This window comes from Anomaloglossus baeobatrachus, chromosome 4 (genome assembly GCF_048569485.1).
Source record: "Anomaloglossus baeobatrachus isolate aAnoBae1 chromosome 4, aAnoBae1.hap1, whole genome shotgun sequence".
NCBI lineage: Eukaryota > Metazoa > Chordata > Amphibia > Anura > Aromobatidae > Anomaloglossus > Anomaloglossus baeobatrachus.
In genome coordinates this window covers 660,898,322-660,923,429 of record NC_134356.1, presented here as the reverse complement: position 1 = coordinate 660,923,429, position 25,108 = coordinate 660,898,322, and positions in this window count along the sequence as shown.

The following is a 25,108-nucleotide window of genomic DNA, read 5'->3' as shown; positions in this document are numbered from 1 at the left end:
CGTGGCCCTGGTGGGTGTCAGTAGATTATGTGGCTTGCTTGTTAATTGTTGTGTTCGTGACGCCACCTGTGGTATGCGGCTATTAAGCCGCCGCTGCTGTGTGAGGCCTCCGGGATGATATTATGGCAGCAATGGTAGTACTGCTCCCCACAGGTGGAGCAATGCCCGGGGCACGGTTGGTGTTTGTGGAAGTCTATGGTGCTGCGTGACTAACACGGTGCAGGGCCGACCAGCAATGAAAGAAACAGGCACAAACAGTAGTCTCTTTACCTTCTCCTCTTTTACTCGGCAGAAACTTAGTCCAGGGAGACCGTCACAGATGGTACAGATGATCCGGCCGGCCTGGAAGTGCCTGGGGTGATCTTTGGCCAGTTGAGTATGAGGCCTACTCCTTAATCTTTCTCTGCTGTGTTAGGACACTGCACTTTGGGTTTGCAATTGCCCTCTTGCTGCTGGGACTTGTTGTTCGTCCCCTTTTCTGTGTGGTAGACTGCGCAGGCCCTCTCTGGTGCTTCTCTGCTGGAGTCTACACCGGGCCCTTGGGATGCAGCTGTACCTTCAGATTGCTTCTGGGACAGGGGGCTTACAGCTCTCCTGCCCTCCGGATTCAGCTACCAGGGATGGATTTTATGCCCTGGCAACTACAGACTCCGATGTCCGAGTCTCTGCTGTGCCTCTCTGCTTCCCTTGCTTCACTGGGCCAAGCTATCCCAGCTCTAGGCCCCAGTTTACAAGGCAGCACTACTCTGCGTCTGCACTCTTTCACTCCTGTCTCCAGACTAACTACCACTTCCTCCTTCCAGCCAGACTTAAGGAATGCTCCCTGAAGTTCCAGGTTCAGAGCTCCCCCTGCTGGCCGGAGGGAGAACTGTGTTGAGTGTTAACTTACTGGCCAATAGATCTCCCAATTACCTCCAGGCTCAGCATTAACCCTTTTGGGAGGGCAATGCTGTTGTGGCGACCAGGTCCTGGGGCGCCACACTCCCCCTTAGTTAAATTCAGTACTCCCGGACTGTAGAAACAAACATGACATGTTAGAACATTTCATCCCATTATGGGAGGCGCAAATACTTTAACGTTACAACCTTAAACATTACTATAAGAGTCCAGTGTGGCTCCCTGCCGGGTGTCCATTACACTGCTCCATGGGGGACCCGCCGCGTTCAAACCCCCAACGTAGGCTCTGGGCGTGCGTCAGAGCATTGATGACCCCACTCTATGCACGCCGGACGGGTTTTTCTTCAGGGGTGTTGAGCACACTGGTGCTAACTATGAACAATTTAGGTGTTGGCCACCCATAGTCCAGTGGCCCAATTGTCCATTTTCGCAATCAAAGAAAAAGAAAACATTTTGTACACAACATGACAGACATTTTGCATAACTATTTACATTCTAATAAATACTCTTTCCCTTATACAGTTGACTCCCTATACCTTAGAGGGGGTTGTCCCCGAGTGCTGCGCTGGGACCTACGTAGCTCTGGTGTTTGCCCCTGACTACGTGGTGCGTCTTCTATCTCAGCACTACAGGTGGGCCTAACCCCCATAGGTAAGCGTGATGGTTGCCTTTGTGATCTAAGAGTCGCCAAGGGTATGACAGGTTCACCACTGACAGGGGGTTGATCCTCCTGTTCCACTGCTGGCGTGTCATCTCGTGCTGGAGCGGACGATTCTTTAGGTGGATCCGGAACCTTTTCCGTTTCTGGCTCGACCAACTGCGGAAACGTCAAAACTGGTACCACTATGGCATTGTTTATTCGGGTCCAAGTTTTGGGGAACTTTCCAAGGATGGTTTGAATCATCTCCCCTTCTTTCTCTTGACTTTGGGGACTTCCTTGTACTCCTTCCATTTCTCTTTGGATTCTGCACCGTTCAGGGCACGCTTTCAGGCGGTCTCGGGAAATTGCTTGATAGGTCTTGCCTTCATCTTTGCTTATGAGGCATACCTTACTATTGTCAAAGTTGGAGGGGATAATGGTGTAGGGCTCGCTTTCCCACTGATCATCCAATTTATGCGCCTTCCGCTTCTTCTTGAGGACTTGTTCTCCAGGTGCTAAGGGAGTTGCTGGGGCTGTTTGATTGTAATGCTGTTCTTGTCTCGTTCTTGCTTGAGACAGGCTCCTCTCTACGCACTCCTGGACCTTACGGTACCGCTGCTGCCGTTCTGTATCCCAATCCTCTATTTCTTGAACCGCCTCAGGCGACACAGTCCCCATCTCAAAGTCTACAGGCAACTTGCCTGGTCTGGCTCGCATCAGGTAAGCGGGGCTGCAGTTGGTCGAATTCACTGGGATGTGGTTGTACAGGTCTACCAGATCTGGCAACTTTTCTGGCCATTGGTTCCTTTCCTCCAGCGGTAGGGTCTTCAGCATATCAATAACCACATGGTTCATTTTCTCGCACAGTCCATTGGTTTGGGGGTGGTACGGTGTGGTTCGGATTTTCTTACAACCTTACATGTTACAGAACTCTTGGAACACTTCAGCCTCGAATGCAGGACCCTGATCAGTCAGTACCCTTTCCGGATAGCCGTGAGGTCGGCAAAAGGATGCCTGGAACGCTCTAGCTGCTGTCCTGGCTGTCTGGTCCTTCACAGGCACTACTACCAGGAAACGAGAGTAATGGTCCACAATGGTGAGGGCGTACACATAGCCTGACCGGCTTGGTGTTAACTTCACGTGGTCCAGGGCCACCAACTCCAGGGGCTGCTTTGTGACAATTGGCTGCAAGGGAGACCTTTGGCTGGCATCGTCTTTCCGCCTCAGGTTACATGGGCCACAGTCTCGGCACCACTTCTCGATCATCTTTCTCATGTGCACCCAATAGAACCGATCACGGAGTAGGGCCTCCAACTTCTTCCACCCGAAGTGTCCTGCGTTATCATGATACGCTGCTAGGACCATTGGAGCATCTCTCTGCGGAACCACTATCTGCCAGACAAGTTCATTTGTTCGATAGTTGACATATCTCTTGCAGAGCTTGCCTTGGTAGGTGAACAGTCGTCCCCTCTCCTTCCACAGCTGCTGGGCTTCCTCTGGAGCGTCTGGGCCAAGATGGGTCTCAGCTTGCGCTAGCTTCTCTTTGACCAATCGCACGGCCGGGTCACCGTTCTGTGTTTCTTCCCAATTATGGTGGAGTAAGGGGTTGACCGAGACCCCGTGCTGGCTTGAGCGCTTCACTCCCACAGCATGCTCACACTGGGACACACCTTGGTGATGGAAAGCCGGTAACTCTATCTCTTCGAGTTCATCCATGTCTTCTCCAGACTCGGGCAAGTGAGGCATTCTGGACAGCGCATCAGCATTGTTATTCTTCTTGCCAGCCCGATACTTGATGGTAAAGTCAAAGTTAGACAGCCAGGCCATCCATCGCTGTTCCATCGCACCTAACTTGGCTGTTGCCAGGTGTGTCAACGGATTGTTGTCCGTGAAGATGGTGAACTTGGCCGATGCCAGATAGTGCTTGAAGCGTTCAGTCACTGCCCAAACAATAGCGAGGAACTCCAGCTTGAAGGAACTGTAGTTTTCTGGATTCCTTTCTGTGGGCCGAAGCTTCCTACTGGCGTACGCTATCACCCTCTCTCTGCCTCCCTGTACCTGGGACAGAACTGCTCCCAGTCCCACGTTGCTGGCGTCTGTATACAGTACAAACGGTTGGCTGTAGTCAGGGTAGGCCAGAATTTCTTCTCCCGTGAGAGCCCCTTTCAGCCGGACAAAGGATGTTTCCAGTTGGCTGCTCCATTCAAATGGAGGGCTCTGCTTCTTAGCCTGCTTTGGCTGGCCCACCAGGAGATCTTGAAGGGGCGCTGCTATCTTGGTGAAACCATCAATGAACCTTCGGTAGTAGCCCACCAGTCCAAGGAACTGCCGCACCTCCTTCACTGTGGTGGGTCTTGGCCAGTCCTTGATTACAGTGACTTTCTCCGGATCAGGTGCCACACCTTCTGCGCTGACCACATGACCCAGGTACTGTACCTTTGGCTTCAAGAGGTGACATTTGGACGGCTTGATCTTCAGGCCATATTTCGACAAGGATTCAAACACTTCTGCTAAGTGCTTCAGGTGGTCCTCATAAGTCTTGGAGTAGACTATTACGTCATCCAGGTACAACAGCACGGTTTCAAAGTTGTGGTGGCCCAAGCAGCACTCCATCAACCTTTGGAATGTCCCTGGGGCGTTGCAGAGCCCGAATGGCATACAATTGAACTCACAGAGGCCCATTGGTGTCGTGAATGCAGTCTTCTCCTTGTCCGCCTCTGCCACGGGAACCTGCCAATACCCACTGGTGAGATCCAAGGTGGAGAAATAGTTAGCTGACTTTAAGGCTGTTAGTGACTCCTCTATTCTGGGCAGTGGATAAGCATCTTTATGTGTAATGCGGTTAATTTGCCTGTAATCTACACACATTCTCATCGTACCATCTTTTTTCTTTACGAGCACTAGTGGAGCTGCCCAGGGGCTACAACTATCTCTGATAACCCCAGCCTCCTTCATTTCCCGTAACATTTCCTTGGCACACTGATACTGTGCGGGGGGTACAGGGCGGTATCTCTCTTTAATGGGATGATGATCACCCGTGGGGATTTGATGTTTAACCCCTTTCACCTGCCCAAAATCTAGGGGGTGTTTGCTGAAGACCCGCTCGTACTCCTGTACCACCCGGTAAACCCCATGCTTTTGGTGCGAGGGGGTGGAGTCGGTGCCTACATGTAATTTTTGGCACCAGTCTTCCGGCTGCCCCTTGGAGCCATCGTCTTCCGCCTGGTCGGACGGGATCAAGGGTTCCACTGCTTTAATGGTATTGTTACTGACAGTGTACAGTTTTGCTACAGTGGCGTACCGGGGCAATTTGGCCTCCTCCTCCCCACAATTCAGGACACGGACGGGCACTCTCCCCTTGCGGACGTCCGCTACCCCTCTGGCTATCAGGACTCCAGGCCTACTGTCTGAATACACTGGTTCTACCAAGGCATGGTAATCCTGACCCTTGAGGCCTATTGCTGCCCGACACCATATCAACATTTCACTTCTTGGGGGTATTACAATGGGGAGGGGGTCACTTACCCTCACACTGCCAATTTCTCCTCCGGCTAGCTCTACTTGCTGCCTCCTCATCAGGGCTCTGATCTCCCTCTGTAGGACACGCTGCTGCCCGGAGCTGGCTGTTTCAGACGCCTGTTGCAACAAAATTATCACTTCGGCAATACAATTTTCTATCACATTTGTACCAAGGGTTAGCAGTGGGTCAGATTCTTTGCGATCTATATCTACAATTATCATCCCCTGACATGGCAATTCCACCCGCCCCACTTTAATGGTTACTTCTTTGTACCCAATTTGAGGTAAGGGCTGACCATTACTGGCCACAATCGTTAAATCATCATCTGGGCCATGGTCAATGTCTGAATCAGCCCAATATCTTTTGTACAGTTTGTGGGGGATGGTTGTTACCTGGGACCCCGTATCCAGGAGGGCATTCAAAGGGATCCCATCCAGCACAATGGGAAGGACCGGTCGTCCTCCCACATACTTGCTGCGGCTGGGGTTTGAGCCGGGCTTCCTCACACCTGGGGGTTGGCTCCTGGCCCCAGGCTCGGCCCGTTTAAAGGACAGCGTCGTGCAATGTGGCCCGCCTGGTTGCAGTGGCGGCAGATCGGTTGTCCTGTTGAATCATACCGGTCTGTGTCTCTGCCTCGGGTCGGCGGAATCCTCCTCTGTCGCATCCATGGGACGTCTTCTGGGCTGGAGGCCAACTCGATTTTTGCAGGCGAGGGGGTCATTTGTAGAGACTGCACGGTCTTGGCAAGGGCAGCCACAGTCTTGGTCAGCTCCTGGAACTGCTGTCTGAGCTCTGCAGTGGGATCCTTATCCAGGGACTGCGCCTCAGCCCCTGCAGTGGCTCGTGTTGCAGATACCACCCCGGGGTACGTGATAGCAAGAGGCCGGAGGGGTACTGGGTCATTCGGTGTAGATTCTCTCAGTACCCTGATGGCCTGGTCCTTAAACTTGGCAAAGTCCAGAGCAGGGTTCTGCAGGACCAGGATACGCAGCTGGGTCCTGTGGGCATCTGACAGGAGCCCCTCTATGAACTGCTCAGTTAGGAGTTTGTCTTCTTCACGTACACTCTCTGGGTCCACCTGTTTAACTGCTTTCAGGGCCTCCTGCAAGTTTAAGGCATAGTCCCTTATGCTGTCCGTGGCCCGTTGCTTGCACCCAAAGAATCTCATCTTTATCTCTGCTGCGGTGCGGGTGTCAAAAGTACTCTTTAGCTTGGCCAGTATCTGGGCTGCTGTCCCTTTATCTGTATCAGGCCAGGACTTCGCTTCACGCTGGGCTGCGCCGGCTAGCTGTCCCATTACTATGCCCACCTTCTGGCTCTCAGTCAGAGGATACACCCGGAACAAGCTGTGCAGGCTTTCTCTGAAGTCACTCAAGGTATGGGACTCCCCGGAGTACTGCGGCAGCCATTCTGCTCCCGGTATGTACGGCATGGTGATCGGCATTACCGGCGCTACAGTGGGGGCTGGGGCGACGGCGACTGGGACTACTTCGGCCGGTGCTGCGGCGCCCTGGGCGATGGCAGCCACCTGCTCTCCCTCGGAGTCGGACATCTTCCTCCCCCTTAGTGAACCTTACCAGGCTCCGTTCACTTTTCAAATTTTCTTCCGGGTCGCGTGGGGTTAACAGCGCTCTGCTCTGATGGCGCGCTCCCTTCGCGCTCTTTGTCAGGCACGCCCCCCTTCTTCCTGCGCTCGGCGCGGCTAATGGCGGCGGCAATTTACAACCAGTACACAGTCTTTTACTCAGTTCTTCAGGCGCACAGTACCCGGTGTGACCGGGCACGAAATCCTGTTCACAGCGCCAAAAGTTGACTCGCCCACCCCAGGGCTATGGGACACCCGGTGCCGGGCCGGACTAGTCCGGTGGTAGTCAGTGGTGGCTGGGCCCGGCTCCGTGGCCCTGGTGGGTGTCAGTAGATTATGTGGCTTGCTTGTTAATTGTTGTGTTCGTGACGCCACCTGTGGTATGCGGCTATTAAGCCGCCGCTGCTGTGTGAGGCCTCCGGGATGATATTATGGCAGCAATGGTAGTACTGCTCCCCACAGGTGGAGCAATGCCCGGGGCACGGTTGGTGTTTGTGGAAGTCTATGGTGCTGCGTGACTAACACGGTGCAGGGCCGACCAGCAATGAAAGAAACAGGCACAAACAGTAGTCTCTTTACCTTCTCCTCTTTTACTCGGCAGAAACTTAGTCCAGGGAGACCGTCACAGATGGTACAGATGATCCGGCCGGCCTGGAAGTGCCTGGGGTGATCTTTGGCCAGTTGAGTATGAGGCCTACTCCTTAATCTTTCTCTGCTGTGTTAGGACACTGCACTTTGGGTTTGCAATTGCCCTCTTGCTGCTGGGACTTGTTGTTCGTCCCCTTTTCTGTGTGGTAGACTGCGCAGGCCCTCTCTGGTGCTTCTCTGCTGGAGTCTACACCGGGCCCTTGGGATGCAGCTGTACCTTCAGATTGCTTCTGGGACAGGGGGCTTACAGCTCTCCTGCCCTCCGGATTCAGCTACCAGGGATGGATTTTATGCCCTGGCAACTACAGACTCCGATGTCCGAGTCTCTGCTGTGCCTCTCTGCTTCCCTTGCTTCACTGGGCCAAGCTATCCCAGCTCTAGGCCCCAGTTTACAAGGCAGCACTACTCTGCGTCTGCACTCTTTCACTCCTGTCTCCAGACTAACTACCACTTCCTCCTTCCAGCCAGACTTAAGGAATGCTCCCTGAAGTTCCAGGTTCAGAGCTCCCCCTGCTGGCCGGAGGGAGAACTGTGTTGAGTGTTAACTTACTGGCCAATAGATCTCCCAATTACCTCCAGGCTCAGCATTAACCCTTTTGGGAGGGCAATGCTGTTGTGGCGACCAGGTCCTGGGGCGCCACATATACACTGATAATAATCACACTGCACTGTGTAATGATATATCTATACACTAATAACAATCACACTGCACTGTATAATGATATATCTATACACTGATAATAATCACACTGCACTGTGTAATGATATATCTATACACTAATAACAATCACACTGCACTGTATAATGATATATCTATACACTGATAATAATCACACTGCGCTGTATAATGATATATCTATATACTGATAATCACACTGCACTGTATAATGATATATCTATATACACTGATAATATTTTGGGATGTGCAGTTTTGGAGTAAGCCTCTTTTCTTTCCCCTTCCTCTTGTACACAGCACTTATGAGTGGTTTCTCTGTAGTTTTATCTTCGTGCCACAATCCACTTTTCTTACTATCACATCATTTTTGCTATAATTGTGATGTTTATTAGAAATCAATGAAAAGGAAGACAGTGGGAGCTCCCGCGTCATCTCTTCAGCCTCCTTTGGTTTTGTATACTGCAAATCTCTGGCTCCTCTCATCACTGTACCCAGTAACAATGGCCTCTCTGTTGGCATATACTGGCACAGTGAGGTGAAGGTTGCCATGGTATTCCATGCCAGTCTGAATTGGTTCATTGTTATATAAGAAGGAAGAAGAAGCTGGGGATGAACAGAAGGGGTAAAGGAAAATTGGTTTATAAATCCAATCATAGAAATTGTCTGCAAAAATGGGTCTAAATCTGCAGAAGTAATGGCCGTTATGATATACCATCCATATGTGATGTTCTATAAAACCTTTTCGTGAATATAGTGAATCAAGCATTGTAGAAATAATCGTCTTCTAAGGTACAGATCCATCCAAAGTCTTGGGGAAATGCACAACACTAGTCTAGGTAAAGATAGTGAGGATTGCCACGGATTTGGGCTTTGGAGGGAACAAGGGCATTAATATTAGACCAGGGGATTAGTCTATTGAACTTTTGCACCCGGTGAAATAAAGCCTAAAAATGACCCTGATCCAACTCAGTCACTACTAAAAGATTGGTGAACTATAAAGTAGATGTGGCATTAACCAGAGTTGTTTGTTAGTGGGAAGAACGGTCATCAATTTTTACTCAATTCTATGGAACAAGGGGATATAAGTGGCTTGTGCGTCATGGGAAACTATAGGATCGGAGAGGAAAAAATAACAAAGTGTCCAATAATTGCTAGGATGGCAAATCCTTAGCTAAAATCTGCCAAGGTAGATGCTAAAGTTCATAGCATGTTCAGTGCTTTAAAATTCCCCATCGTTGGTCCGCGATGTGGATGGAAGTTCTTCAGCTTTGAGTATCTGTCCGGTCTAAACCATGTGGGAAGCTTCTGCCGACTAGTGCATGGAAGGGCCTGAGGACTCACTGCTGCACCGACCGCCTTATTTATGTGCAGGTGCCGAGGAATGATTATAGTTAATGGTCGAGGCAAAAAGGTGGCAGTGTAAAACGGGAGCTCAAAGTAACGCCGATCAGATTTGAAAAATGAGGCTTAAGGCCGATTTACATGCAACGACATCGCTAACGCGATGTCGTTGGGGGTCACGGAATTCATGATGCACATCCGGCCTCGTTAGCGAAGTCGTTGCGTGTGACACGTACGAGCAACCGCTAACGAGCAGAAATACTCACCTCGTTGTTCGTTGACACGCTGTCCAGTTCCCAAATATCGTTGTTGCTACAGGTACGATGTTGTTCGTCGTTCCTGTGGCAGCACACATCGCTATGTGTGACACCGCAGGAACGAGGAACCTCACCTTACCTTGGGCTGCCCGCAATGAGGAAGGAAGGAGGTTGGCGGGATGTTACGTCTCGCTCATCTCCGCCCCTCCACTTCTATTGGGCGGCCGCTTAGTGACGTCGCTGTGACACTGAACGAACCGCCCCCTTTGAAAGGAGGTGGACCGCCGGTCACAGCGACGTCACTAGGCAGGTAAGTAGTGTGACTGGTCCAAGCGATGTTGTGCGCCACGGGCAGCGATTTGCCCATGACGCACTACCGACGAGGGCGGGTACACTTGCTAGCGATATCAGTAACGATATCACAGCGTGTAAAGCGGCCTTTAGTCAAAGGGGAAACTGAACTGAAGTTCAGTTTCCCCTTTGGTGTGTCTTCAAGCACCAATTTACATGGGTTCACCAATGTTAACTGGTAGCGAGGAAGATGCCCCTGAAGCGCCTCTAACCCCTTAAGGACAGAGTCACTTTGTACGTTAATCACCAAGCCTCATCTTTAAAATCTAACGGGTGTCACTTTGAGTGCCCGGCTTACACCGCCACCTTTTTTCCTCCACCATTCAACATGACTAAATAATGGCACAATGGGATAATCCTACAACGAAAAGGTCATTTTCAGTAACGAACTCTACTTATAATCATGAAAGACGAAAGGCTTAAGTTCTTAGCTTACTGATATGGCAGAGGTTCCTTGACAATAGAGATGAGCAGAAAAATTCCCATTACCCTTGTCCAGTGGGCAGGTCAGTACTTGGTCTGTTGGACAGTAAAGGGTACTTTACACGCTGCGATATCGGTACCGATATCGCTAGCGAGCGTACTCTCCCCCATCGGTTGTGCATCATGGTCAAATCGCTGCCCGTGGCACACAACATCGCTGACACCCGTCACACGGACTTACCTTCCCTGAGACGTCGCTGTTGCCGGCGAACCACCTCCTTTCTAAGGGGGCGGTTCATGCGGCGTCACAGCGATGTCACACGGCAGCCGTCCAATAGCAAAGGAGGGGCGGAGATGAGCGGCTGGAACATGCCGCCAATCTCCTTCGTTCCTCATTGCCGGTGGACGGCAGGTAAGGAGATATTCATCGCTCCTGCGGTGTCACACATAGTAATGTGTGATACCGCAGGAATGGGGAACAACATCGCTACTGACCAGACAACGATTTTTCATAAAAAAAGACCTCTCTCAAACAACATTTTTTTGCCTCTTTTGCGATCGCTTAAGGTCGCTCCAGCCTGTCACGCACTGCGATGTCGCTAACGCCGCCGGATGTGCGTCACAAACACCGTGACCCCGACGATATATCGTTAGCGATGTCGCAGCGTGTAAATGGCCCTTAACTCCACGAATGTACTCTTAAGGCCCCTTTACACACTGAAGGGTGCTTTACACGCTGCGACATCGCTAGGGATTGCTAGCAATGACGAGCACGATAGCACCCGCCCCGTCGTATGTGCGACATTTGGTGATCGCTGCCGTAGCGAACATTATCGTACGATAACATACGCGAACATGTTCAGCGACGTCGCTGTGACCGCCGAACAATCCCTCCTTCAAGGGGGAGGTGCGTTTGGCGTCAAGGTGACGTCACCGCGACGTCGCTAAGCAGCCGTCCAATAGAAGCGGAGGGGCGGAGATGAGCGGGACGTAACATCCCGCCCACCTCCTTCCTTCCTCATTGCCAGCGGCCGCAGGTAAGGAGATGTTTGTCGTTCCTGCGATGTCACACGTAGCGATGTGTGGTGCCACAGGAATGACAAGCAACATCGTACCTGCAGCAGCAACAATATTAAGGAAATGAACGACGTGTCAACGAGCAACGATTGTTCACGTTTTTGCGCTCGTTGATCGTCGCTCATTAGTGTCACACACTGCGATGTCGCTAACGGCGCCGGATGTGCGTCACTAACGACGTGACCCAGACGATATATCGTTAGCGATGTCGCAGTGTGTAAAGCACCCTTAAGACTTTCTAGCAATCCCACCAGCAATCTCGACCTGGCCAGGATCGCTGGAAAGTCTGTAAGGGGTACTTTGCACGCTGCGACATCGCTAGCCGATGCTAGCGATGCCAAGCGCGATAGTACCCGCCCCCGTCGCACGTGCGATATCTAGCAAACATTATTGCTACGGCAGCTTCACACGCACTTACCTGCCCTGCGACGTCGCTCTGGCCGGTGACCTGCCTCCTTCCTAATGGGGCGGGTCTTGCGGCGTCACAGCGACGTCACACGGCAGGCGGCCAATAGAAGCGGAGGGGCGGAGATGAGCGGTACGTAAACATCCCGCCCACCTTCTTCCTTCCGCATAGCCGGTGGAGGCAGGTACGGAGATGTTCCTCGCTCCTGTGACTTCATACACAGCGATGTGTGCTGCCGCAGGAACGAGGAACAACATCATACCGGTCGCTGAAAATGACCAACACTACACAGATCACCGATTTACGACGCTTTTGCGATCATTTATCGGTGCATCTAGGCTTTACACGTTGTGCCATCGTTACTGGCGCCAGATGTGCGTCACTTTCGATTTGACCCCGACGACATCGCAGTAGCGATGTCGCAACGTGCAAAGTACCCCTAACAGTCGCTGGTGAGCTGTCAAACATGCAGATCTGGCCAACGACGCAGCAGCGATACGGACCTACATATTGATCTCGCTGGAAAGGGAACACTAGCACGCCTATGGGCTGGGTCGCTAACTATGTCGTTATAACGGTGTCAAACACACCGATACATGCTGCACAGCGGGAAACAAAGAACCAAAGAATGGTCCTGAACGACTTGTAGCGATCAGCGACCACACAGCGGGGGCCAGGTCGCTGATGCGTGTCACAAACTGCAATATCGCTGTGGGGAGGTCGCTATTACGTCACAAAGCCAGTGACGTTACAGCGATACCGCTAGTGATGTTGCAGTGTGTAAAAGGGCCTTTACTGTTCGGCATCTGTGGATACTCTTTTGATAAGCGAGCCGGGCTGTTCAAAAATAGAGCTGGCAGGTAGGAGACGGTAAACACGATGGACCAAGATCCTATGAATTGATTTGCTCAGCTCTTCTTTAGTAACTTAATTCTGAAAAAAATACAGATATAGCAATAAGTTTCTTTACCAGCTTTGTTTGGGTGTGTTTTGCTGGGGGGAAAAAAAAAACAACAAACTTGGGATCAAGAAGAATTTTATCTTCCCTTCTAATGGGCTCTGAGCTCCCACAATTCCATTATTACATTAATCAAATGGAGGCAAGGAATCGTTTAGGAAAACAGCTTGACGGATAATTAATATACTGTATGTATCGCCCATCAGTGAATTGAATCTATTATTAATATCTACATCCTATCTGGCTTCAAGAATGTCTCAAGTGTGTGTTTATGGTTAAGTACTCACTAGGTGAGCTGGATCATCAAAACCCAAGGTCCAGGTGGGCAGATGGGCAACGAGCATTGGTGCAGCAGATGGGTGAGACAGGTTGCAGAGATATTGTAAGCCACAGGCCAACAGGTAACTGATGTTCTGGAAGCCACAGGCAGCCAGGAGATTTCATGGAACCTGCAGACAGGTGGCAGAGTCACTGAAAGTCACAGGTAACTGAGGTTCTGGAAGCCACAGGCAGCCAGGAGACATCATGGAGTCTGCAGACAGCTTGTCGAGATACTGACAGCGGAAGACAGACAGGTGACTGAGGTTCTGGAAACCACATGCAGCTAGAAGAGGTCATGGAAACTGCAGACAGGTGGCGGAGGCACTGAAAGCTGCAGGCAGATAGGTAACTAAAATTCTGGAGTCACAGGCAGCCAAGAGGAATCATGTAGTCTGCAGACAGGTTGTAGAGATACAAACATCCACAGACAGACAGGTAACTGAGATTCTGGAAACCACAGGCAGCCAGGAGACGTCATGGAGTCTGCAGACAGGTTGTAGAGATACTAACATCTATAGACAGACAGGTAACTGATGTTCTGAAAACCACAGGCAGCTAGGAGATGTCATGGAGACTGCAGAAAGGTTGCAGAAGTACTAAAAGCTGCAGACAGGTAACTAAAGTTCTTAAAGCCATAGGCAGCCAGGAGATGTCATGAAGACTGCATATGTGGTGCCCCTGAAGCTTCAGTTGCCACAGGGCACGGCACCTGACTTAAGGTGCAGTGCTCAACCCGGGTCTAGAGGAGGTCAGTGCTGGTTCCACTTACACAATTCACACACACAGAACCTGGTTGCCCTCCTTTACCGTAGTCCAGGCTAGGTTTGGGTCAAACTGGGTCGCCAGCGTGGTTGGGTCCTTAGGACACCACCACACCTGGGATCCCGAATCCACTAGTGGCGAGAACCTGGGACAAGAGGAGCAACCACCAGGGGAAGTGAGAAGCCAACACAACAGTTTAGGAGTTCTCCACCAGGAGAGCAAGAGAGCAGATGGGTATTGACCAGTGGCTTCGGTGGGACGCAGAAGTCAAGACGGTCGCCGAGGGGAGAGCTCGATTGCTCCCTTGGGTGCAATTCTTTTCTATTATATTCTTGGGTGCTGACAGGGTACAGAATCCTAGGGTGGATTATACTCTAGGTTGTCCACCAAAATCTGCAGGCCTGGGGGACTGCACATCCCTTTGGCCCCCAAAGTTCCCAGAGCACAGTGCCAGATAGGATCTGCGGTCGTGTTACAAGGCAGGCCCCACAGCGCACCCGCGGCACCTGCATAAGGGCAGGGAGTATACACTTTTCAAGAACCAGGGGTCCTCAAGAGCTTCAAGGTCCCACCGTCCAATTCACCGGCTCTGACCTCTAAAGGTTCGACAAGGCCCATCACAGCTGGTGACCGGTACTGCCCAGGCGAGCGGCATAAACTGTGAGTAAAACACCTGGAACCTGCAGAGACTGTGTCTGCTTGTCATTCCCGGCGCCGCTGCCCACACCTTGGCGCCCGCCTTCACTATTCCCCTCATCATCCTCCCCGGGGCCCGCTCCACCTGTGGGGAGCAGAAACACCTCGACTGCTATTACTAAACGCCCTGGAGGACAGCGACAGCAGCGGTGGCTAATTCCCAGGCCGTATACCACAGGTGGCGTCACAAAATCAACCTCCACCATCATCCTTATTCCCCCTCTCCCTCCGTGTACACCTCGGTGTCATGAAACCCGGCAGGGCCACCCGTGACATCTCATGACCTTCATCGGCCCGTTGACGAGTATCTTCCCCAACCCCCTAGGGTGCTACACATACAGGTTGTAGAGGTACTGACAGTTACAGGCAGAAAGGTAACTGAGGTTCTGGAAGCCATAGGCAGCCAAGAGATGTCCAGAAGAAGCAGACAGTTTGCAGAAATACTGAAAGCCATAGGCAGACAGGTAACAGAGACTGGAAGCCACAGGCAGGCAGGAAACATCCTGAAGACCACAGACAGGTTGCTGTGCACAGACAAACTAAAAATCCTAATACGAAAATGTGTCGCCCAGGGATAAGGGGCTACTCAGAACCGGGCCAAGGAGTCGCTTCTAGAGGTATCACGGTGTCGTGACCTGGTCTGTGATCCCAGGATCCACAACAAAAGGAGAATATGTAAAGGGAAATTTTTAAGTTTATGATCCATGTCCCCACCCGTGGTGTGTGGTGAGGTAATGGGGCATCGCCGCTGCCGATCAGAGGATCCCGGGGGTGGTGGTGGGCAGCAAGATGGTGATTGTCCCTCCACGGGTAGGTTATTGATGTCCCGGGACCCCGGTGTAATGGATTGGGAGGGACGGGTGCAGTCCACGACTTGGACCAGGTGGTGCAGGAGTACTCATGATATAAGGCAATAACTAACACGAGTCCAGGAATTAACCAAGTTGCTGGTAACTGGTGCCCTCGGACGCTGTCAGGACGGGCCCCTCACCCAGGGGTGTAATACAGGTGCTTTTATCCTGCCTGATGTCTGTGTTTGCTCCGTGCACGGGTCCAGACCGGGTCCCGACAGTCGACACCGGCGGGCCACTACCCTGTCCCGGTCCACTTCGGGTTCCCTGCAAGCGGCTGGCCTATTCCTGAGGCCCTTACTGCCCCTCTCCCCAAGCTCCATACTGGAGCTCCTTCCAGACTCCACACCTCCTGCAGACTGCTCACTGTAAACTCTCTATATAGTTCCCTCCCAGACACTTCAGACCTCTCTGCTCCGCCCACTGGTGTTGTGTGTAAGGGTGGCTTTGCACGTTGCGTCATCGCACGTGCGATGTCGGTGGGGTCAAATCGAAAGTGACGCACATCCGGCGTCACTTTCGACATCGTACTGTGTAAATGCTAGATGATACGATGAACGAGCGCAAAAACGTCGTTATCGTATCATCGTTGCATTCACCGACATTTCCATAATGCCGGTGCGGTGACAGGTACGATGTTGCTCCTCGTTCCTGCGGTAGCACACATCGCTGTGTATGAAGCTGCAGGAGCGAGGAACATCTCCTTACCTGCCGTCGGCGGCTATGCGGAAGGACGGAGGTGGGCGGGATGTTAACATCCTGCTCATCTTTGCCCCTCCGCCGCTATTGGCCGCCTGCCGTGTGACGTCGCTATGACGCCGCACGACCCGCCTCCTTAGGAAGGAGGCGAGTCGCCGGCCATAGCGACGGTCGCAGGGCAGGTGAGTGCATGTGACGCCAGGAATCACAAGATATCGCTGCTGCGACGGGGGCGGGCACTATCGCGTGCAACATCGCAGCATCGGCTTGCGATGTCGCAACGTGCAAAGCCCGCCTAACTGTGTTGGAAACTCCCCAAGGGAGAGTAAGATCTGCACCAAAAAGATGGATGCAGACCTCTGTGACACCCTGGTTTTGCCGGGGCGGCACAGTCCCCCTTGGTTAACCACAGCCCGTCCTTGGGCTGGCCAGCTACCAGCGTTTATTTTTAACGAAAAAAATAAAAAAGTTAAACATTACAAACATGCATCTTCCCACATCGGGAGGTACGTTTGCTCAAACTTTACAGTGTTAAATGTTACGGCGCCCACAGCTCACCTCCCACCAGTCCACAACAACAAGCCGATCACCGGTCCTCATGGTGACTGGACCTCGGCCACCTTCACACAGGCCTCTCCTCCGACAGTCCACTCCATGTTGTGCTACAGTTCTGGTGGGGCATAACAGGGCAAAAGGGGTAGCCGGGAACCGCTACCAAAACAGTTACTTTACATGTTGCACATCAGACACCAACGGGTTAACTGACCATCGTCCTCCACCTAGGGTCCCAGTGACACCGACATGTCACACACCATTCACAACCCTGATGGTCCTATCTGGCTCCCACCAGAGGGGTTCAACAAGAATGACAGGCCTTTACCACTTTCCCCACTTTCCACCTGGAATTCCGGATGGCCTCTCCCGGAGAACGTGGGGAGGTTCAACAAGGGTGGTAGGCAGTCACTTAAACAAACGGGTAATCTGGGTAAGTGTGCAAAGGACTTAATCCTTCCCCAGCGGGGAAGGTGATGTGACCGCTTCTGGTCTAGCCTCCATCCTTCTTCGGTTTGCCGCTTCCATCCTGGAAGCGGCGGCGGTGCGCCTTGTAGTGCACCGACATCTCATCCTCACTGGCTCGTCGCGGGTGCCGCTCCTGCGACCAGAGCAAGCCCGGTGGTGCCGACGCTCTCCACGATGAATGCTGGGATATTGTTTCCGGTTTTCCCTCTTGGTTTTTCCTCAGCCCATCTCTTGCGGGACCCACAATGCTTTTCAAAGTCCTACGTCAGAGGTCACCGGGTTCGGCCTCAGCTTGCTGGATGGAGGGAGGGGCTGAAATTTGCGCTCTTTCTGGAGATGAAGAGGGCGTGACAATCTTTTCTGGTGCGAGGGACCGGCGAGACAAGATGGCGGTAACTGAAAATTTTGAAACGGAGCACCGTTTACAGGCCAAGAAAACAAGGCACACTTCCTCCAGATAAGTGGATGGGTAAGTATCCTGTTTGTGACGCCAAAAATTGTGTCGCCAAGGGATAGGGGGGTACTCAGAACCGGGCCAAGGAGTCACTTTTAGAGGTATAACGGTGGCGTGATCTGGTCTGTGATCCCAGGCTCCACAACAAAAGGAGAATATGTAAAGGGAAATTTGTAAGTTTATGATCCGTGACGCCACCCGTGGTGTGCGGTGAGGTAATGGGGCACCGCCGCTGCCGATCAGAGGATCCCGGGGGGTGGTTGTTATGATCCGGAACCATGGAAGATCACCATAAATCATTGGCAAAAAGGTGACAAGAGCATTGGCAACTAATCTGGCCACCATCCCCTTACTAACCATCAACACTAGAAGTAGCTGAGGGGTAAACTAACATCCTATGCACGGCGAACCCAGCCAGAGAACTAGCTATCCTAAAGGAAGGAAAGATGAATAACTCTCTGCCTCAGAAATACACCGCAAAGGTATAGCAAGCCCCCCACATTCAAAGACTGCGGTGAGATAGGAAAAAACAATACACAGATGATAGGTTAAGCAAATGTGAGGCTTCATTGACTAAATAGGAGAGGATAGGAATTGGGCTGATGGTGGCCAGAGAAAAGCCCTACAAAAATCCAAATATCGCATAGTACAAAAAGTCCTCAGATCACTAGATCTGAACTCCGTCCTATATCAGGCGCTCTTGTCATACCAATGAACAGAAAGCAGGAACCATTACAAATTCAAGAAGCAACAAACACATGGACTTATAGGAGCAATACTCCAAACATAGCTGCAGGGAGCTTCCCAGCTAAGCAACTGAGAGGGAAGATTCCTGCATGCAAATAAACTGACAATAACCACAGAAAATGACAAACCCAGATAAGAGGCAAAAGAACAAAACAACACAAGAAAGAACCAAGCACTTATCTGGGGTAGATGTGGTCTGGAGCAAGATGAGAAGGCTGGAAAACCAAGGAACAAATGACACCCGGCTCAGCCTGCTAGCAGACCAAGGTTTAAATAGTCAGAGAGTTAGCAATGGAAACGCCCATTGCTCCAACACACCTGGTCTCTGTCCAAACCAGTCCTGGCCACAAGAGGGAGCCTCACAGCAGCAAAAGCATAACTGACATTCACAACAGTACCCCCCCTTGAGGAGGTGTCACTGAATCCTCACCAACACCACCGGGTCACTCAGGATGAGCATGATGGAAGGCGCGAACCAACCGGTCTGCATGAATGTCAGAAGCCACAACCCAAGAGTTATCCTCCCGCCCATAACCCTTCCATTTCACAAGGTACTGAAGCTTCCGCCTACAGCAACGGGAATCCAGATTTTTTTTCTACCTCATACTCCAGATCCCCTTGTACCAAAACAGGGTCAGGAGGCGCTGCTGGAGGAACTGTTGGCTCCACATGTCTCTTCAACAAGGACTTATGGAAGACATTGTGAATCTTAAATGATGCAGGCAGAGCCAAACGGAAAGATACAGGGTTGATAATCTCCGAAATCTTATAAGGTCCAATAAATCTGGTTTAAATTTAGGAGATGGAATTCTCATAGGAATATTTTTAGAGGACAACCACACCATGTCCCCCACTGTAAACCGGGGACTAACAGTTCGACGCCGGTTGGCAAACGTTTGGGCAGTTTCTTGGGATTGAAACAATTTATCCACTACCTGCCCCCAAATCTGCTGCATTCTGTTTACCACAGAAACTACCCCCGGACAGTCAGACGCCTCAAGCTGCCCCGAGAGGAACCTGGGGTGATACCCAAAATTGCAGAAAAATGGGGACACCAATGTGGTAGAGCTAGCCCTATTGTTAAGGGCAAATTCATCCAAAGGCAAAAACGAAACCCAATCATCCTGATCCGCAGAAACAAAACACCGTAATAGGTCTCCAGGGTCTGGTTAGCCCTTTCAGTCTGACCGTTGGTCTGAGGATGAAACGCTGAGGAGAAGGACAACTGAACACCCAATTTGGAACAAAAAATCCTCCAAATCTGGATACGAACTGCACTCCTCTGTTAGAAACAATGTTTTCGGGAATACCATGCAAACGAACAACATGTTGGAAAAACAAAGGCACCAACTCTGATGAAGAAGGCAACATAGACAGGGGAACCAAGTGGACCATCTTGGAGAATCTATCACAGATCACCCAAATCACAGTCATTTTTTGAGAGACGGGAAGCTCTGAAATAAAATCCATAGAGATGTGCGTCCAAGGTCTCTTAGGTACCGGCAAAGGCAATAATAGCCCACTAGAACGTGAACAACAGGGCTTGGACCTAGAACAAACTCCACACGACTGCACAAAACTATGGACATCCCGGGACAGGGAAGGCCACCGAAAAGAGCGGCTCACAAGATCCCGAGTACCAAAAATGCAAGGATAAACCGCCAAAACAGAGCAATGAACCTCAGAGACAACTCGGTTTCTCCACTGGTCCGGGAAAAACAGTTTCTCCGCAGGACATCTCTCAGGTTTATCCCCCTGAAATCCTGCCAGTGCCAACCGCAGATCAGGCGAAATGGCCAAGAGAACTACACCATCATTCAAGATAGTAGACGGCTCGGCAACCTCCAAAGAGTCAGCACAAAAACTCCTGGAAAAGGCATCGGCCTTAACATTCTTGGTGCCTGGCAAAAAAGAGACCACAAAATTAAACCGGGTAAAAAACAAAGCCCACCTGGCCTGCCGAGGATTCAACCTCTTGGCAGATTCCAGATAGGTAAGATTTTTGTGGTCCGTAAGGCGTAAGCACCACTACTTGATGTCTAGCCCCTTCCAACTAATGTCTCCATTCTTCAAATGCCCACTTCATAGCCAATAATTCCCGGTTGCCCACATCATAATTCCGTTCAGAAGGAGCAAACTTTCGAGAGAAAAAGGCACAGGGCTTAAGTTTACCCGAAATAGAGTCTTGTTGAGACAGAACAGCTCCTGCTCCGATCTCTGAGGCATCGATCTCAACTTGAAATGGGCGAGACATATCAGGTTGCTGCAGAACTGGGGCAGAAGTGAACTGCCTTTTAAGCTCCTGGAAGGCCACAATTTCCTCTGGGGTCCAATTCTCAGCATCAGCTCCCTTCTTGGTCAAATCTGTCAGAGGTTTGACAATGGCAGAAAAATTGGTTATAAATTTACGGTAAAAATTTGCAAACCCCAAAAACTGCTGCAGGGATTTTAGAGAAGTCGGCTGCACCCAGTCGTAAGTAGCCTGAACCTTATCCGGGTCTATTTCGATAGCAGAGGGAGACAAGACAAACCCCAAAAAGGAAATCCTTTGCACCCCAAAGAGGCACTTTGACCCCTTAACGTACAGTGCATTATCCTTGAGTATCTGAAAAACAGCCTGTACTTGCCAAACATGAGAGTCCCAATCATCATAAAAAATCAAGATGTCATCCAAATAGACAATCAAAAATTTACCAATAAGGTCCCGAAAAATATCATTCATGAAGGCCTGGAAGACGGAGGGGGCATTAGTGAGCCCAAAAGGCATCACTAGGTACTCAAAATGCCCCTCAGGAGTATTAAAAGCCGTCTTCCATTCATCACCCTCCTTAATACGGATGAGATTATACGCACCCTTAAGATCCAGTTTCGTAAACCATTTGGCACTCTTCACTCTAGAGAAAAGATCAGACATCAGAGGCAAAGGGTACTGATATTTGATCGTGATTTTATTAAGAAGGCGGTAATCAATACAAGGTCTCAACGACCCATCTTTCTTAGCAACAAAGAAAAAGCCAGCACCCAAAGAAGAAGATGAGGGCCGAATATGCCCCTTCTCCAATGATTCCCTGATGTATGACCGCATGGTATCATGTTCGGGCACAGACAAGTTGAAAATCTGCCCCTTGGGAAATTTACAACCATGTACCAATTAAATGGAACAGTCGTAGTCCCGGTTTGGGGGCAGAGAATCAGATTCCTGGTCATTAAATACATCACGGAAATCAGACAAGAAAGCCGGAACATCAACTGTCTGAGCAGACGTGGACGACACGGAAAGGTCCTGATGCGCACCTTGACAACCCAAGCTAGCTACCGACAAGGATCTCCAGTCAAGAACTGGATTATGGGTCTGCAACTACGGAAATCCTAGTACCAAAGTATCATGCAAATTATGCAATACTAAAAATTTACAAGTTTCCTGATGCGCTGGTGCTACTCTCATAGTCACCTGGGTCCAAAATTGGGGTTTATTTTCTGCCAAAGGGGTAGCATCAATGCCCCTTAAAGGAATAGGAGTTTGCAAAGGAACCATGGGGAAATCACAATCCCTAGCAAACCCAAAATCCATCAAATTGAGTGCTGCCCCTGAGTCCACAGAGGCCAGTGCAGAAAATGAAGACAATGAGCAAATCAGCGTGACAGACAAAAGAAACTTTGGTTGCAAAGAACGAACCCACAGTAACAGAACTAGCCAATCTCCTTTCACGTTTAGGGCAGACAGAGATATTATGAGAAGGGTCTCCACAATAGAAGCACAGTCTATTCTTCCATCTGAACCCCTGCCGACCAGCATTAGAGAGGATCCTATCACACTCCATAGGCTCCAAAGGCTGTTCCACTGCCACAAAATCAGCAGGTATCTTCCTGCGCTCATGTAACCGCCTATCGATCTGAATGGCTAAGGTCATAGAGGCATCAAGACCAGAAGGGATGGGGAATCCCACCATTACATCCTTCACATTATCAGCAATACCCTTCTGAAAATGAGCCGCAAGCGCATCATCATTCCATTTGGTAAGGACCGCCCACTTTCGAAATTTCTGACAGAAAGTTTCTGCAGAATCCAGACCCTGAGTTAAGGACAACAAGGCCTTTTCTGCTTGGTCCACAACATTGGGTTCGTCATATAATAATCCCAAGGCCTGAAAAAAGGAGTCCACATTACTGAGAATCAGATCATCAGACGCCAAAGAGAAGGCCCAGTCCTGAGGGTCACCACGCAGTAAGGAGATGACAATCTTGACCTGCTGTACGGGATTCCCTGAGGACTTAGGGCGCAGGTCAAAAAATAATTTACAATTATTTTTGAAGCTCAAAAATCTCGACCTATCTCCCGAAAAAAAATCAGGAATGGGAATCTTAAGCCTGCTTTACACGGTGCAATGTATCTTACAATATGTCGGCGGGGTCTTGTCGTAAGTGACGCACATCCGGCATTGTAAGGTACATTGCAGTGTGTGACAGGTACGTGCGATTGCGATTGAACGTTAAAACGTTCATCGCATACACATCGTACCTTTCAATAGAATTGCACGTCAGATTGTTCATCGTACCCGGGGTAGCACACATTGCAGTGTGTGACACCCCAGGAACGATGAACAGATCTTACCTACGTCCTGCGGCTCCCGGCCCACAATGCAGAAGGAAGGAGATGGGGGGGATGTTTAAGTCTCGCTCAGCTCCGCCCCTCCACTTCTATTGGCCGGCTGCCGCGTGACGTCGATGTGACGCCAAACGTCCCTCCCACACCAGGAAGTGGATGTTCGCCGCCCACATCGAGGTCGTATGGACAGGTAAGTACGTGTGACGGGGGTTAATCGTTTGTGCGGCACGTTCAACAAATTGAATGTGCCACACATACGATGAGGGCGTTGCAAATCGCATACGAAATTGTATGCGAGATTGCAACGTGTAAAGCAGGATTTAGCCTCTGCAAGGGGAGTCTGTGCAAGATTAGACTATATGACGAACCTTAGCATCAAGATGAGCAACACGCTCACCCAATTCCTCCATGCTAGGAAAAAAAAATCTTCCACGGAACCCAAAGAAAAAGAGGAAAAAAAAAAAATTTCAGCAGACTTTTTTTTTTTCCCTTCTTAAGAGTACCCTTTCAATTTTAGGCCAGTTGTACTGTTATGATCCGGAACCATGGAAGATCAACATAAATCATTGGCAAAAAGGTGACAAAAACATTGGCAACTAATCTGGCCGCCATCCCCTTACTAACCATCAACACTAGAAGTATCTGAGGGGTGAACTAACATCCTATGCACCGCGAACCCAGATGGAGAACTAGCTATCCTGAAGGAAGGAAAGATGAATAACTCTCTGCCTCAGAAATAGACCGCAAAGGTATAGCAAGCCCCCCACATTCAAAGACTGCGGTGATATAGGAAAACACAATACACAGATAGGTTAAGCAAAGGTGAGGCCCCATTGACTAAATAGGAAAGGATAGGATTGGGGCTGATGGTGGCCAGAGAAAAACCCTACAAAAATTCAAATATCTGATAGTACAAAAAGTCCTCAGATCGCTAGATTTGAACTCCGTCCTATATCAGGCGCTCTTGACATACCACTGAACAGAAAGCAGGAACCATTACAAATTCAAGAAGCAACAAACACATGGACTTATAGGAGCAATACTCCAAACATAGCTGCAGGGAGCTTCCCAGCTAAGCAACTGAGAGGGAAGATTCCTGCATGCAAATAAACTGACAATAACCACAGAAAATTACAAACCCAGATAAGAGCAAAAAGAACAAAACAACATAAGAAAGAACCAAGCACTTATCTGGGGTAGATGTGGTCTGGAGCAAGATGAGAAGTCTAGAAAACCAAGGAACAAATGACAACCGGCTCAGCCTGGTAGCAGACCAAGGTTTAAATAGACAGAGAGTTAGCAATCGAAACGCCCATTGCGCCAACACACCTTGTCTCTGTCCAAACCAATCCTGGCCACAAAAGGGAGACTCACAGCAGCAAAAGCATAATTGACATTCACAACAGGTGGTGGTGGGCAGCAAGATGGTGATATTTCCCTCCACGGGTAGGTTGTTGATGTCCCGGGACCCCGGTGTAATGGATTGGGAGTGACAGGTGCAGTCCACGGCTTGGACCAGGTGGTGCAGAAGTACTTACGATATAAGGCAATAACTGACACCAGTCCAGGAATTAATCAAGTTGCTGGTAACTGGTGCCCTCGGATGCTGTGAGGACGAGCCCCTCACCCAGGGGTGTAATACAGGTGCTTTTCTCCTGCCTATGTCTGTGTCTGCTCCGTGCACGGGTCCGGACCGGGTCCAGACAGTCGGCACCGGCGGGCCACTACCCTGTCCCAGTCCACTTCGGGTTCCGCGCAAGCGGCTGGTCTACTCCTGAGGCCCTTACTGCCCCTCTCCCTTAGCTCCACACTGGAGCTCCTTCCAGACTCCACAACTCCTGCAGACTGCTCACTGTAAACTGGAAACTCCTTATACAGTCATATGAAAAAGTTTGGGCACCCCTATTAATGTTAACCTTTTTTCTTTATAACAATTTGGGTTTTTGCAACAGCTATTTCAGTTTCATATATCTAATAACTGATGGACTGAGTAATATTTCTGGATTGAAATGAGGTTTATTGTACTAATAGAAAATGTGCAATCCGCATTTAAACAAAATTTGACCGGTGCAAAAGTATGGGCACCTCAACATAAAAGTGACATTAATATTTTGTAGATCCTCCTTTTGCAAAAATAACAGCCTCTAGTCACTTCCTGAAGCTTTTAATGAGT